This window comes from Lygodium microphyllum, chromosome 16, assembly GCF_053477565.2.
Source record: "Lygodium microphyllum isolate KBCC chromosome 16, Lygodium_microphyllum_v1.1.10, whole genome shotgun sequence".
Taxonomy (NCBI): domain Eukaryota; kingdom Viridiplantae; phylum Streptophyta; class Polypodiopsida; order Schizaeales; family Lygodiaceae; genus Lygodium; species Lygodium microphyllum.
The window spans coordinates 52,094,869-52,112,635 of record NC_141150.1 but is presented as its reverse complement, the minus strand read 5'-3'; positions in this window follow the sequence as shown (position 1 = coordinate 52,112,635).

Sequence of the window (17,767 nt, the reverse complement as noted above, 5' to 3'; positions counted from 1 at the left end):
TGCCCGTATGACAGAGGATTGGGGAAATGGGTTGATGTTCTTTGGAAATAGAATGAAGGCAATTAGAGTGGAGATGGACGCATGGAAAACTCATTGGTCGACCTAGACACCATTTCTACCATGGTCAAAGTAGAACCCCATGGCAAGCCCAACTACAACCCCTTGGCCAAATGCATTCCTTGTCTAGAGGATGAGCTCAATTGGATGTATGTGCTAGCAACCATTGACTTGTCATTCTCCAATGATGAGGATGGTTACAAAAAGGCTGAGAAGAAAGCTAGAAAATTCAATGGGGCTACTAAACCCCACATGCCTAAGAGTGATGATCTCCCCACATTTTTGTTATGCATGATGCCAAGAAGCTCAAGAAAAAGTCCAATACCCATGAGATACCACATTCCAATAAGAAAATTGGAATTGCATAGAATCCTTGAGCATCTAGCACAAAAGTTGACTGATAACCCTACAATCAACCTAAAACCTCTTAGAGACCTCATAAAAAAGTCAAAGTGGAAATGGACTAGAATACACAACTTAAATCTCTTATACAATTGGGATCTACTTAAGGAAGACAAAAACTTGGAAGTTGACAAGAAAATAGAGGATGAGAGCCGCTTGAATGAGAAGATTATGATAACAAATATGTAGACTGTGACTCTGTGAGTGATGAGGAAATAGAACCATCAATCATGATATAGATGGTCAAACAATCAAATAGATAATTACAAACTTCAAGCCCAAGGAAATTAACACCTTCAACAAAGAGAAATGATTCATCACAGTGGACTATGATCAGGACCAACTAGTTGGAACATCTAGATGTGGTGGATTATAAGCAAGCCAAATGACCCAAATAGAGTCCACCATACTATTTGAAATAGGATTAGCATCAAAACTTTAACCTTCCAATGAAACCTCCTCCTCCAATGAAGGTTGTGAGTTCTTTGAATGCAAGTTAAGCTCTAATAGTGACCTAGAGATACCACAAGCCTCTAAGACTCAATGCACCAAAGGGAACCTTCCAATCCACATGAGGTGTAGAAGTTGAAGGAGGAGAGGAAAAAGTAGCCTAGAGACTCAAAAGTAGAATGGTAGAAGAAACCACATGATCTACCTAAATGCTTCACAAGTTTTAAAAAAGGCAACTAAATAGTGGTGCCGGTAGGAGCCAAAAGGAAAGGCCAGGCTAGCAAGCCTGCCAAGGTCAAAAAGGTCAACTTGGCACAAAAAGAGACAAATCTCAACCTATATTCATAGCTGATGATTGAACGTAGGAGGAAGAGGCCAAGATCATTCACATTTTAAATGAATTCTCTGATGTCTTCGCATGGTCCATGGATGAGCTAAAAGGCATTGACCCAAGTATAGTACCTCACAACATCCCTATGGTTCCTAACCTGACACTTGTCCTCATGCCATGAATCCTAAACATGCTCATGCCATGAAAGAAGAAATGGACAAGCTATTGAGCATTGGATTCATTTACTAGATCGAGCGCATGGACTAGGTGTCGCCCATTGTGATTGTACAATAAAAGAAATGGAAAGATCAAAGTGTGTGTTAATTACAAAAAAGTCAACACAACCACAAAGAGACACAATTATCCTTTACCCTACACCAAGGCACATGCTTGAGAGAGTGAAGGGAAGGAAGCACATAGCTTCCTTGATGGATTTTTCAACTATAACCACATGCAACTCCATCTAGATAATAGGCAAAATAACATTCGCTACAAAATGGAGAGTGTTTGCCTATACAGTCATGCCATTTGGCTGACCAATACCCCTACTATCTTTCAACACCTAATATGTGCAATTTTCAAAGATATTATTAGAAAATGGTTTGATGTGTTTGTTGATGACCTATGTGTTCATATCAACTAGGAGGAACACTTAGGAAACTTTGCATAGCCTTTGAGAGGTGTAGCCATTACAATCTCTCATTGAATCCCTTGAAGTACCAATTTTGGGCTAAACATGGCTGCATACTAGGGCATGTTGTGTCAAAGAATGGAATTTCCATTAACTTCTCAAAGGTTAAAGTGATCATGGATCTCCCCCCTCCAACCAACTATAAGGGAGTTCAATGCTTCCTAGATCACATCGGATAGTATCAATGGATCATGTTGAACTATGCATTGATTGCTAGAGTGTTCAAGTGGACAGAGGAGTGTCAGCAAGCCTATGAATGGCTTAAGCAGGCTCTAACTTTAGTACCCATTTTAAGAGCCCTAGATTGTTCCATCACTTTCCACGTGCACGTTGACACTTCAAAATTCATAGTTGGAGCAATGTTATGCCAACCTAGTGAGCATAAAAAGGATTTTCTAGTAAGCTTTACAAGTAGGCAACTCATTGAGGCTGAAATGAACTACTCAATGATAGAACAAGAAGAGTTAGCTATGATGTTTGCAGTGAATAAATTTAGACATTGCCATTTGATGATGCCCTTCACTTTCTTTGTAGGTCATCAGGCATTGTTGTACCTTGTGAACAAGCCATGTGCTATAGGATGCATTACCAAGTGGTTACTTCTTTTGATTTCTCTGTAAGTAGCAGTGCATAAGGGAAAACAACACTATATGGCTGATCATATGTCCCACATACTCATGTGAGACGCTACTGAGCAAGGCATCATGGATGATCTACTTTATGCCCATGTTTTCAAAATCTCCATCGAAGTAGAGCTTTACAAAGTAGACCTTACACCTTACTAAGCAAACGATCCAATTCAAATTTTGAAAAATGAGATCCCGAACTACCCAATTGAGAAGGCTAGACTAAGGAGGCTCATTCTAAATGTTCAACCCTATCAAATGGTTGTTGGTCAACTTTATAAGTTGGGGTAGGATGGACTATTGAGTTGATGTGTTTACAACAATGAGATGCATGACATACTCACTAAGACACATGGGAAAATAGTAGAAGGGCACTTCAATGGAGACACGAGTTCTCGTAAAGTTCTTCAGCCCCAATTGTGGTCACTCACACTATTCTGAGATGCTACTAAATTTGCTAAACATTGTGATGAGTGACAATGTATGAAAGTCCCTATATGGAAGGACAAAATAGAGTTGACGCCAGTAATGGCTTGTGAACCATTTGAAAAATGGTGTATTGACTGCATTGATTTGATTAGCCCTAAAGCATAGTATTCTCAAGAGAAGTACAAAATTGTAGCCATAAATTATCTCACAAAATGAGCTAAATCATGAGTGACCAAAAAGAATGATGTGAGAACAAATACTAAGTTCCTTTGGGAAGCAAGTGATCACAAGGTTCAGTTTCCCCATTGAATTAGTCAACGATCAGGCCACGCACTTCATTAATGAAGTAATCATGTATTTGCTATCCACCTTCTTCATGTTCCATGGAAAGTCATCACTATATTATCCCCAAGCCAATGATCAAGCTAAAGAATGAAAAAAATATTGGTAAACATGCTTTAACAAAAACATTCTTTGCTTCACGAAAGTGACTGGCACAACAAACTTATGGTAGCCTTGTGGCCTTACTAAACTGCTTACAAAATGGCTACCGAGCAAACACCATATGAGCTAACCTATGGAGCATAAGAAATCTTGTTGGTTGAGTTCTTTGTTCCAAGCCTAAAGATAGCAATGCAATAAACATGGAAATGCAAGAAGGCATGGACTAACTACCTAGCAAAATTGAAATGGCTACTCATGCACTCATTTGTGGGAAAGCAAGACAAAAATTTTGGTGTGGCAAGCATGACAAACAATGTGATTTCAAAAAGACTCACTTAGTATCATTGTATTCCATCATGGACCATAAGCAAAAATTAAAGTTACAAGGACTTGGACCCTTCCTAGTCTCTGAAATCAATAGGACTAGCAATGTGGAGCTCAAAACCTTGGAAGGCAATGGCATATGCTTCTTCAATAGAAGCCGCATTAAGAAATACTTCCCACCAGCACATCCACTGCATGAGCCTCCTATGTTGTTACCGCTTATAAATATCTAGGTTGTCTCCATAACCAAGATTGACATTGAGGATGAGAAACCCATAGCAATAGCCTCTTTAAGGTTGAGAATTACCACTAAGAAAATCCATGTTCTTGACACACTAATTGATAAAGGGGTTGACAAAAATATACTCACTTATGTGATGAGGAGTGGACCAAAATAGGGTAGCCCTAGTAGTCGATCCCAACCACTACTAAAATAAATCCATACATGGAACCCTAATCACTATTAGAAAAGTGCAAAGCTATGGTCTCCATCTAGGTTGAAAGCCTCAGAATCATCTTCTACATTCTACCAAATACTGAAGGACTGGGCAAAGAAATGCTATTAGAATGAGCCTTCAAAAAGAAAACTCAATGCAATGTTGATATATGTGACCCAATTCATTCATCTGGCCCTAGGAAATATCAGGATTATTACAGCTTTCAGCAAGGGTATTCAAGCTCCTACACTACCTACAGAACCACCAATGTTCGGTAAAAAATGCTTCATGACCTGAAAGTAGCTCAAAAGAATCAAATTGGACCAGTGAGCAAATAGCATCAACAAATTAAAATAAATGGGTCCCCAAAACTAAATCTCACCCTAACAAAGTTCCACCCACAAAGACAACTAGACCTCATACCCTTTATTGTAAGCCTATTTGAAGGAGTTAGAGTTATGGCAAGAATACACATACAAAGCCACAATGTGCCCTCAAAGCCCTACTACAAGCACAAGGGTACTACAAGGGAAAAAGTTAGATTTGGCTCCCCAAAACTCATAAAAAGCTCATTGACTAAGTTATTCAACCACTCTGCCCACCATGAAAGACTAAAAGGCCATCCACCAAACCAACAAAACATGAGAAAGTGAGGAGTGCATAAAATCTACATAATTTTAATAAACAATCATTTGCTAAACTCAAACATGTGCCTCCTTGTAGTAGCAACAACTAGCCAAGTGTTAAAGAAAAAGTAGGGCAAAATACCCCAATACCAAGCAATAATAAGGTGCCACTATCAACTTCAAACATTAAGGTGCCCTCAACTCAATAGTCTACACAAGATGCTAAGGAGTGGAAGCCTAAGCAAAAAGTGTCGACACCCTTTGCCATGAGCTCCAACAATGACATTCTAATGGGAGCCAATTGTCAAGATTGCTCACCACCCGATTAGCACCTCCAACACATCATCGTCAATGATAACCCCTAAAGTGATTGAAAGCAAACCAAATCCTCTCAAGAGGTTAGGTAATGATATGTGCCAAAGGTATGCCACACTAAATCCAAACCATTGATTGAATTAAGACCCACATACTATCAATCATCTATAGTCAAGCTTGTAATAGACATGGTTGTTGATACAAGTGATAGCTTGGTCAACAGCAAAAAGCACCTTGACAAAAACTTCACCTTATTTGCCCACACCTACGAATGCCTTGACTTAAGGTCTGTTAGATGAAGCTACAATGGCAACTGTCATTATAAGCCTTCATTGTTCTTGGGAGGAATTTGAATTTATATTTGCCAAGTATGCTTCTATCACTAAAGAACTTGTACACACTCAAGTGACTCGAGAGCAAGCTCTCGCGAACCATTTGATTGCATCTTTTAAATGCAACCATAAAGAAGCAACTCAAGAAGAAATCGCAAACTTAGAAGCATTGGCCAAATTTGACTCTCTCTTTCTACAAAAATGGTTTACCCTCGAGCATAGTGGGAAAGACTAGGATGTCAAATAATGACAAAGTCACTTAGCATTAACCCTCCTTGCAAGCTAGGAAGAATTGAAAATTTTAGGGGGGTTAAGTAAATAATTAGAAATAGAGGTTAAGTAATGATTTTCTCTCATTTTTTGAGCAAATAAAATCTATGAGTTTGCATACGGACAACTTGATATCTCAGACTCTCATTACATGCCTTCTTCTTTTTGCAAACACATCACGAAATGGAAAGAGAGACAAAATGGTGGTTCGTGAAAGGCACAAGATGCTGCATGTCCCTTTCAAATATGCAGAATTAGCGAAATATAACATGAATGTAGATATCCTAAGGAATGGAGATTTGAGGTGTAGGTAAATCCATAACCTCAAATAGGTCATAGATGAGGAGCAAAAAGCCTAAGAACTAGTGGAGATGTGCTCCTTGGCCAAGTATGTGGAGAAGTTTGGGGAAAGAATTAACCATCCTAAATGCACTAAGTTCTTGACTAACTATGACATGGACAAAAGGACAAGGAATGTGATGGTAAAAACAAAAGAGTGACTTCAGAAAGTGGAAATTCCTCTCTCAGCAAAACTAGTGCACCGAGCTCTAGCTTTGCCAAACAACCTCCAAAACCAAATAAGAAAACACATGCATTGGAAAGTTCAACTTCACAAAGCAAGAAATGGGTAATGACAACATCAAGCTAGAAGTGATCCCTGACCCATAGTTGCAATTATAGACGAAGTTAATACACATGTTTTTCTCTAGCACTTGCCATAATGTTGCAATGAACATGAACCACTTGACCATGTTTGAAGACTTGGCTATGGGGCACTTAAATGATGTGGATATGATTTCATATACAAGAAGCACAATACACACAATAGCCAAGTTACTTAGTGAAGCTATAAAGTCTAAGGGGGTCACTATGGAAAGCAAAAAACCTACAAGAGAAAAGGCTATATGAAGAGTTCCATGGCTGCATTTGGAGATGTGCTAACCACCATTTTTTAAGAAGCTTTAAACAACCCAAATACAACCAAGGAATTAATAACAAGCACCTAGGAGTACACAACAACATTTTCAACACATGAAGTGACCTCAAAGGAAAGAATGGCAAGTAAGACATGATCTGACACATAGGAAAAGTACAGGTGGACACAAGAAGATGAGGGTTCACAAATGACCCAGACTAGGAGAAAAATACAGATGTTGGGGGACAAGAAGATTGACGAGGAGAGAAGGAAAAGAGTAGAAGAGGCACATCAAATAGAGTTAGATACCATCCATAAACAAAAGGAGGAGAAAGCTAATAGCCAATAAGAGGCACAAAAGGATGCCCAAGAGAAAAGCAAGGATGAAGGGACTACAAAAGCGGGGAAGAAGAAAGATGCTACAAAGAAAAAGGGTGAGGGGGAAGGAACACCATCGAAGGAGAATGATATGCTTGAAATGGTAATGGAGGAATCTCACAAGGTAGAGAAAGAACACCATGTCAAAGAAAGGCAAGAGTGTGAAGACTACCATTACGCCATAAGGAACTTTGTAGAATAGATGGAAGGGGAAAGAAGAGCAAAAATTGGCATTCCACCCAACCCACCCCAACCTAGAGTAGGCTTGAGTAATATTGCAAAGAAAGTAGGGAGCTTAGCAAGTGGGGAATAGCATAAGACTAAAAGCAAAGGGAGGAATTGGCCCAACCATTACCGCTACTCCTCCCACCAAACCAATAAGTGGAAAGAGCCTCCCTACTACTAAATCTACCACCCCTACCACTGCCCCTTGCAAGCAAAGGGAACAACCAAATGGCCTCGGCAACACAATGGCTTGATGCCATCTATTCATTAGTCTCCAGAAGTAGATTGGAAGAACCAACAATCACAAGTCAAAGAGATTGGCCACAGAGGAGGTAGAATCAAAAAGGAGATGTGAGAAAGTCCCAAGGGTAGAAGAAATGTCATCTCATGTACTTCTCATCACTCAAGGGCCTAGACAAGATTCCAATGATTTAGTCAAGACCCTAGAAGAGCTCAAAGACCAAAAGGAAGAAGAAAGGAAACAATCCATGCTAGGATTGGAAATAGAGAAAGAAGCCTATGTCACACTACAAAGGCAATACATAAGGGATGTCTATGCTCTGATGTGATAGAGATAGCAAAATTAGTAAAGAGAAGAGTAGACAATGATAAGTATGAGGAAGTACTGCAGCAATATGCATAAGAGAAGGAAACTAGGGAAAGAAAGGAGGTGCAGTACAAGGAAGCCATGGCCACCATGGCCCAATTGGAAGATAAGGTGAAGCAACAAGAAGATCTTATTGGTCAACCTATAGACCATACAAATGAAGGACAAGGTGCTCTAGTTAGAGGGGCAACAAGAGGAAGCCACTTAAAACTAGGAGAACCTTGAGCAAAAGGTAGAAGAGCTAACTAACGAGAAGGATGAACTCTAGCAAAACATGAGGGAGCAAGCTACCACTTTGGAAGCCTTGACCAAGTAGCAAGATAGGATATTGGAATAGGCCAAAAAGAAAATTGAGCATCTATATGAAAGGAATGAAGGACCCTTGCAAGAGCAAGCATGCATGCTTGGAAATTCAAGGCATGACAAGGAAGTGGCCTTGGATAGGGCTAAGGTGGCAGAGAAAATAGTGAAGATTCAATAAATAAGCTTCACAAAAACTCTAACTAAATTCATAGAACCTATAGAAGAAGATACAATGGAAGATCTTAAGCAAAAATTATTGATGGCTAGAGAGGCACTTCAAAGCACTTTAGAACCTCTACCTCAACTACCAAAGTACAAGATTTTAAGAAATAAGGTGGTACACTAGCAAGGAAAAAGGGCTCTTAGATGAAAGACTAATTAGGTTAGGCTTAATGTAAATAGAACATCCAACACCATCAACTTTGCCACAATAAGTGGATGAGTATGGCATGCCAAATATTGAAGACACCACTTCCCCTAACTAGTCTGCCATAGGAAACTTTTCAAATCAATCCACTTCATCAAAGACATAAGGGATCTAAAGAAAAAGAGATTCATGAGAATAAATGAGCTCAAAGAATGGCACAAAGCAACACCCCAAGAGGTGTCATGGACACCCCCTTCCAAAGGATGAGAGAGGCAGCCACAATTCATTGGGAGGAGGAGATCACTACATTGGGGGGTTGAGTCACAAGACACACCCATACATTTGAGTTTAGTATGATAGCTGGGAAGCTCAAGGTACACTTCCTATCATCGTAATGGAACAAGTAATACAAATAAGGGAAACCTTGGGAAAGCACTAGATTGATCAGAAATTAGAAGAAGTAAGGTTGTCATGTTTTGAAGAGGAGGACTATTGGAGTGACAAGATTGGAGAAGTGCCTAGAAGATTTTGGGGATTTGAAGCACAATTGCGTGGTGGAGATCCATCTTATAGGACAAAAATATGGCATCAATGGCCTTTTGTGGTGCTACATCGACAAAGAGAGGAAACCCCTCTTTCCTACCTTACTCTAGGAGGCATGGAATTGACTATGACCCAAACATCCATGGAAAAAATGACTTCCCACTCATCTACAATGCTAGAGCCACAAGGCTGGATGATTGTCTCAAATTCCAAGAAAGAGACAATACCAACATTCAAACCATTTGTGGATACATTCTAGAATTGTCTAGACCTAGACTTCCTCGTCACATGCAATTACCTCAAGCTATTAATAGTCTTGCTAAACCAAAAAAGAGCAACAAAGGAGGAGGGGCTCCACCCCTTGTTCTTTGATGTCAACATAGGTATTGATAAGTACACTATGGCCAAACTCATTCTATGTGCCTCCATATTGCCAACATATTGTCTAATCCTATTAAAAGACATGAATGCCACACTCTTCACACGTTGTGGTCACCCCTTTCTATCCACAACCCCCTAATAGTTCACATGGCAATGAAGACCTACCTCATGGGTAAACCTTTGTCTTGAAGACTCCCTAAAACCCCTACATCCTCCATCTTGGGAAAAGAGAATAGAAAAGGAAAAGTTGAAAAAAAAAGAGAGAGATAAGAAGAAGAAGGAGAAGATATATATGTAGATATATATAAGTACCCTTGCACTTGCGCAGCACCTAGGGGTCCTCAAGTTTGAGAGTGCCTTGTGACTTTTGTTGGCTAGCTCCATCCTCAACCCCCTAGACCATTTCTTCTCCACAACATGCTCAAGGTCCTTAATGGCAATACACCCCAAGAAATTAGCAGACCTATCTCCCTAAACATTGCTTCATAGCACACCTCATCTCTCATCGATTGGGTCCTCAAGTGTGGGACGGACCTAGAAAGCCTTGACTTCTCTAATGCAAACCCATCTCCCAATTGTACCATTCACCCACCATGCACCAACTATTCCTTGTACTGCTTGAGGAGTAGTGAAGACCCATCAACAATGTCCCTTCCTTCATCATCAATGTGACCTCTTACCCTCCCTTCAATGGTGAGGGGGTAATGCTAACCAATTTGGCAAAATGGAGCAAATATGAAGCAAGTAAGAAAAAAATGACCAAGAAGCAAGAAAAAGTGGAAAAAGAAAAGAGTAGGTAAAAGATTAAAAAAAGAATTTAAGAGAGTACAAGTGGTAAGAAGAGGAAAAGGAGCCTATGATGCAAGTCATGCCAAAATGAAATGTCATGCCACCTAAGGGTAGAAATTGTAAAATTAAATTTTCATGAGTGTCAAGCTCACTCTCATGCAAATTGTCAAACCAAAGCATAATTAATTATGTGTGGGTGTGTAAGTCAATCTCTTTTGAGAAATAGATAACTACGTTACAAGACCTTAAAGGAGGGTCTCAAGAGAATGGTTGACTGGCACTGATGGAGGACTAGGCCATGTTTAAGGTCAAAAAATATTAAAACATCACATATAAAGTGAAAGACCTTATTGTAAACCATTCCATCAAACAAGTAATCTGAGCTTATCTCTTTCTCCACCACTATTCGTTTCTTCATCCTCTAGGACCATATCTACATAGGAGTTGACTGTGAGATAAGGAGAGTCTTGAGAGAGTTTGTGAGATAGCTCTTGGCTTTTTTAGAAACCCAAAATGCCAGCTCGAAGCCACACAAAAGGTCAAGGAGTGGGTGAAAGAGGCCCAAGAGCACTTGAAAGGCACTAAGCCCATCCTAGAGGATGAAATTGATGAGTTCTCTAGCATGAGCACACCAGTCTCACTTGCAAGGGTAAAATTGAGAGACGTATCGACACCATAGGCAGTACCGCAGAGACAGAGCTTAGATGCTATGGGCCAACAAACTAGCCAAGGCTAATGGCCAAGGAGTGCTGAATTAGGAGAGACATAGGCAGTTGATAACCTTCTCACTATGTTAATGATGACAACCCCTGTCACTTTGCCTTTGGGATATCTGCTTAGGCAGCTCCCAACACTGCAGTAAGGGCTAAAGTAGTGGGTTGAAGGACTAATGGAGCAAGGGGCAGCTGACCTACATGATCATGAAGCAATAACTCAAATACCTAGTCTAACATTGCACTCAATGCCCAAGTCATTACACATAAATGCTTTTTGGGAGAGCATAGAGATGTGTACAGTCCTAGTGGTCCTAGCATTAGGAGATGCCACACGAAAAGGGATCTGGACACCCATGCAGTACTCCAAGTTTGGGGTAACCCACCTGTCAAAAAATGCTAGGTTTAATGTTACACTGGCCAATGGAATGAAGGTTAGGCCATTTGGAGTGTTGAAGAATTGGCAATTGAAGATTATAGGTGTCCAATTCTTTGTGAACTTCATTGTCATGAAGGAAGTGGACTATGATATCCTGCTAGGTGGACCTTGGATGAGGAATGCATGAGTCATAGAGGACTTGGGCAACTATATGATCTTCTTAGGTAATCAAAAGAAAGTGATAAGGTAGATATAGATACTTGGAAGACTATGCTAGTTGACTTAGATGCATCTTAGCCATGTTGAAGGATGATGTGCAAGTTAGAAAATCGTATGGGCTGCTCACCAAGTATATCCCTTGTCCTGAGGATGAGTGAGATTGGATGCACGTGCTAGCCATGATCGATCTACCATCCTTAGATAATGAGGAGTACGAGCAAGCCGCTAAGGCAATTGGTAATCCTAATGACATTCCCTCAATACTAGTTTGCATGATGGCTAGAAGCTTGCATAGACAACCCAACCCTATTAATGTACGAGTGGCTACTATCACAGAAATTGAAGATGAAGATGAGGAAGCCATAGCTCTGGCTTACCTATGTATTACTATCACTGCCAAGAAAACACATACATTTAATGCATTGATCAATGAGAGGGCACTGATTTTAATATCTCAACTCACAATCATTGGGTTCAGATTCGCAGACCACAATTACAATCCACTAATGCCAAGCTCAACCCATATGGGGGCCGATCATACTCACTTCTGGGAAAGTGCAAGGTTGCTATCTCTATCAAATCTGAAAGTCTACCCATGATCTTTTATGTGTTGCCAAATACAAAGGATGTAGGTACAAAATCACTATTAGGACATACATTTAAGAACTAGGCAATATGCAATGCCGACTACTAGTCACAACCCATTCACCTAACCATTGGCAATGTACGTATAGTCACAGTTTTCAGCAAGGGTTGCGCGACTCCATCAAATTCTGCCAAGCCATCGGTAGAGAAACCCACCATGAAGCCTAAGGAGGGGGGTTGTGACTTGTCACAACCTACCAAGCCTCAATGCCAAAAAACCACATAAATCAAAGCTAAGGCCCATGCACCACAGTTCAAATGGATGCCTAAGCACAAAGTCCCGCCTCCTAGAAGCAAGCACACACGACCTTGCAACACTAGAAACTCACACCCAAGAGCTAGGAGGCCACAAAATAGGCAATACAGGTGAAGATGAATGGTCAAGCCATGATGGGTTCCCAAAACCTTGTTGCAAGCACATGGCTATTATGAAGGCAACCACTCGATATGGGTCCTAAAGCCAAAACTGTCAAGTGCACTACTTGAGTGCCACCCTTAAACCCATCTATGCAAGATCAAATAGTAGTTAAGGAAGCAAGGCCCCAAGAGACCCTCATACCCAAGCCTACAAATCCTAGAGCTACTAAACCCATAGAGCCCAAGATCACTAAGCTGTCGGCACTACAACAAGTCCGTCGACCAAAATTGTAGTCAACTTCCATTGAATTGACCACCCCCAAGGAGCCTCGTGACCTAGCTACTTCTCAAGCTGAGTGTAGCACATCCTTTGAGTCACAAGCCCAACCCATGATCCCTAAGGATGTCATTACTCCTAAGGACCCACTTGACAATCGGCCACTAGAAGCTCCCTTGTCTAGCTCATTTCAATCCTACCCGCCATCAGGTCTTAAGCCATCGTACAAACGACGATGGATCCTCATGTTGGCTAAAGACCTAGCTAAAAACACATGAGATGACTTGGTCACCTGCATCAAGCACTTAAAATTCCACTTTCAAACTACTTGCTTAGAGTTATGAGCGCTCAGACCTAGGTCTACTTGATGCATCCTTAGAGTCAAATGTCCGCCGCTCCTTCATGCACTTGGGAGGAATACGAATTCATGACAGTAAAAAACCCCATGGTAATGGAGGAATTGATCGCCATTGCTGAGATATCTCGAGACCAATGCAAATCATCTTACATTCCGGATACTGAGTTAACCCTTAAACAATGGCTAATCACCTCCCATAGCAAGAGAAGAGTCACTGCCATGAGCCAAGAGTTAGACGGAGCTTCACAAGCTAGCCGATAATGACTCATCCTTCTTATGCAAGTGGTATGCTCTCCAACTCTAGTAGGAACAAGAAGGCTACCAAATCATGACCAATGTTGAGCAACAATGCGCCATTAAGACCTCTGAGTATGATCCCACTTATGTAGCTCCTACCTCTTTTATGGTATTGGCCATCACTCTCGCAATCAATCATTGGAAGATAATGTCATGAGCCACTCTTACCTAGATCAAGTCCTTATTGAATAAGAGCTATACATTGCTAGGAGGATCAACTCTGGTGATCTTATCACTGATGTCCTCACCTATATCACATGCATCAGACCTCACGATATGGACCACCATGCTCAGTCAGAATATAACCCAAAATTCTATGCCCAGTTTATGCAAGGTAATGTCCTACCCACACATGCTTAAACACCCTTAACCCTTTGCTCTCCAATCCTAGGAAGAATTCAAATCATTCTCGAGGGAGGGAGGGTGTAAGGTGGAAAGGAAACAAGCATAAAAAGAAAATTGGAAAAGGCATGCCTTAAACGTCAATCAATGTTTAAATGACAAGATTTAGAATGTGGAAAAAATTATCATGGATATTTTTGAATCATGTGGATTGCTTGAAGCAGAAATTTTACTCTATACTTAAGCCTTTCACATTCTTAAGAGCTTTCATGTATGTTTATCTACCTCCTTGTGGAAGTTGACTCAAGAAAACAAATGGTGAGCTATGATATATGACAGGAACCTAAAATTGCAGGGCAAGATAAAGGTCGCAAGCTCCCATTCATGGAGGAAGATCAAGCAAAGTACAGCTTGACGGTAGAAACAAGGGGTTTTATCCAATTCACATTCAAGCATACCCTAAACCTAGAAGACGCCATCATGGAGGAGCCAACCATACAACAACTCATGGACCAGTGTAGTCTATAGAAGTATGTAGAGAAGGCCAGACAAGCTGTCAATTACAATAAGTGCACATAATTTCTAAGGATCTTTGATGCCGAAAGAAATTGTGGCACGATGATGGTAAGAAGAGGAGAAGAAGCCCATCAAGTAGAGGTGGAGTTGAGCCCTGCGATGGTGGAGAAGGCCCTGGGTTTAGCCAGTAGAGACTGAGAAACGCCCAAGGAGGGATGTGTATAACATGCTACGGGTGAGCAAGGCTATCGTGCACACAGTTGATGGGATAAGCTTGGCAGATATCCCAAACCCTGAAATGAAAATGCAGGCAAAGGTGGTTCATGCCCTCTTCTCTAGTCAAAGATACAATGCTATGAACAGATTTGGGGTACCATTGTTGGAAAGCATTGCAGTGGATCCCCAGATGAGGTGGATCGGAATGCCTTCGTGCGCAAGACCATGAAAATTTAGCAAAATCCTTGGCCACCACAGGCGTAGCAACATGTGGGGAGTCCCCGACCTCCACAACAAGGTCAGCTAGGAAAAAGTCCTCCTCTAGGACACCCACCATCAGGTTCGATGGAGTACTGCCGACCATCATACAATAGGCGCTAAAGGACGCAGAAGGAGGTGAAGAGGAAGTAGGGGAGACCCTTGACCGATTGCCACACCCTGAGTAGGAGCAATCTAGTGAAAGGACTATAAGTGATAGGGAAGAGCAAGAGACACAATCTTGCCAGAGAGAGCCTAGGACACCAAATAAGAAAACCCCATCAAAGCCACATAAGAAAATTGAAGAAAGAATGACCAAGGAGGAATGAGCCAAGCTGAAGAGGGCCCAAAGAGAGTCCAAGAGGACTGAAGAGGAGAGAAGGGAGAAGGAAGAAGTTGAGTGAAGAGAGTGAAAGAGGAGTTGAGAGGGGTTGAAGAAGAGAGAAAAAGAAAAATAGAGGAAGAGGCAAAAGTGTTGAGGAAAAAGGAAGATGAAGACATGGCTGAGGCCATGCACATGTTAGTGGAGGAGACTTTTGGTGCAAAAGAGCTAGCCACCATGAGACCCTGGAGGAAAGGAGAGCCAAACAGCAATGCCAGGGCCTTAGAGGATGAAGCAGTTATGATAGTATCAGGCAAGAGCAAGGCCCCAATGCACCCCCTCCCATCAATCTTCACGTCCCATGCCATGACCACCTCACACGCCTTCAAACCTACAAATGTAGTGAGCTTACCTCAATGCCAAAATGAGTTGCCTCCTCCTTCACACACACCGATAGCTCCACAATCCTTGATGCTAGCTCAAGCTCCCTCAAGCCTCCTCCATCACAAGCTCCATCCGCCATGGACGTGCTTGCGGGAGAAAGGAGAAAAGAGGAGAAGAAGAGAAGTGGAGATGGTGAAGAGCTTAACCCTCTTGATCCCTCACTCCCACACCCTCACACTCTCGCACTCCCTCCCTCAAGAGCACACACACAAGCCAAGAGAAGGGAAGAAAGGAAGAAGAAAGGTCTCTTGTTAGCCACACACCAAAAGAATGAGCTTCCATTCACTTTTTGAACTTTATATATACAAGCCCTAAAAGTCCATGGATGCCCATCCTTTTTACATAGTCGGTCATGGCCTAGGCCCTTTTTCCCATTGTCCTCCTATCTTCCTAGCTTCCTTCCTACCGCCCATCTACCTTTACAAATTGCACTCTTTTACAAGAGTTTTTAGAGTTTTTTGAGACGCCTTCTCTTTAAAATTGTGCTTTCGCCTCCGCTTAGTCTTTTAAGGGCTGCCTTTGCGCCCTCACTCTTTTTCTGTTCCTTTTCTGCTTTTTGCTTCATTTTTCCGTCATCTTGAACTGAGATTAACATTAACCCCTTCCAAGACGGGTGCCAATCCCATGGCACTGCAAGGTCTTTTTTGTGGAAGGGTGGATTTTGGGCCAGGGCAGGGGGGCTCATGCAATCGGGAAGCTCCAAGAACGATTGGGGTGGAGAATCAAGGGGCATAGAGTGGATGGTGGGGGCCTCTGAAGTTGATGGGTCGCAGCATCCCGTTGTACCTGGAAAGAGAAGGTACTCGATCTAATGGGGGTGTCTACCTTACTGTGCAGTGTTTGGTGCTCATGCTGGTGGAACAGGGAGTTGGGTCTAACCTTAGGTAATCCTGGGTGGGCCCACACTTGAGAACCATGTTTGTGTAAGGGGAGGTGCGGTGTGTGTAGCTTAGGGTGACATGTCTAACCCAAGGCTGATGTCAGCTCCTTAGGTATGTCCTGCCCTTGGGGTGTCCTAAGCGTGAAGTGGGGGGGGAAAAGGGCTAGGGGGTTAGGAATGGGGCCGGCCGATTGAGGTCACCGGACGCGCCTAACTTAAGGACCCCTAGGTGTAGGGACTGTGAGCCACGTGTTGTGACTTGCATGCAAATACGTTTTTATTTCTTTCTTTCTTTCTTTTCTTTTCTTTTTTTTTTGGGTTCAATAGTAGAAAATTGTTAGTCCTCGTCCTTAGGAGGGGGTGGTGAAGGATATTTAATGGAATGGCTCAAAAATCTCCAACTTTGCATGAAATTCTTAAGGTTCACATGGACCTCGAGGGGAGTGAGGAAGAGGAATGGATGGTTGCAACAAGTGAACTAGCTATCGCTCAGATCTTCAAGAATAGTGAGGCGGAAAGAAGGGAGGAGACTGGCTCGCATCATCATTTGGGACATCGCGCAGCTATCAATTGCATTAGGATCAAAAAAGAGTGGGGAAAGGCCGCGTTCAGTTGGGGTGGGGTCCTGCCTAAGTAGGATTTTTAGGAGCCTAAGATAGTTGCAAGTGGTAATGAAGGCGGGATCCAGGTAGGAGGAGAAATCAACGATAAAGCATGTCATGGTGGCATCTAAGCTGTCGAAGGTGAAGGTGAGGGCATGGGCTAAGATGGTGGTACATGGGTTATATATGACAGGGAAGTCGTAACGGCCATGGGCGTTTGCATGAAATTCTACTCCTATTCTTCGAGGGTACACCATGTACGCAGGGTTGTTCCTCTCCGAAGGGAGAGTGTTATAGAAGGCCATCCATGCAAATACATTGTCATTGTAGATGCGCCTTTGCCACAGTGGTTAGCACTTGTATCTGGGCACAGACCGAGGCACTTCAAAAACTTTATTCTGCCAGTATACCGCATCCTCGGTGCCCCAGAGGATGGGATTCTTCTCTCTTTCCTTCAGCCACCACTATTGGCTTAGCCGACTTCCAACGTTGATTACCTCGTCCACTATTTTAGTGGGAAGTACTCTCCGCAGGGCATTAGGGATGAGAAAGCTGAAGTTGAAGGGTTGCTTCTCCTTTTCTTGTCTCTCCCAGATTATGAGCTCTGCATGAAAACTGGGAGGCATGTCATTTGGGCATGGCAGGAGGGGTATAGACAGCTGGGCCATAGGGTTAGCCCTCAATCTTTGTCTGGCTTCT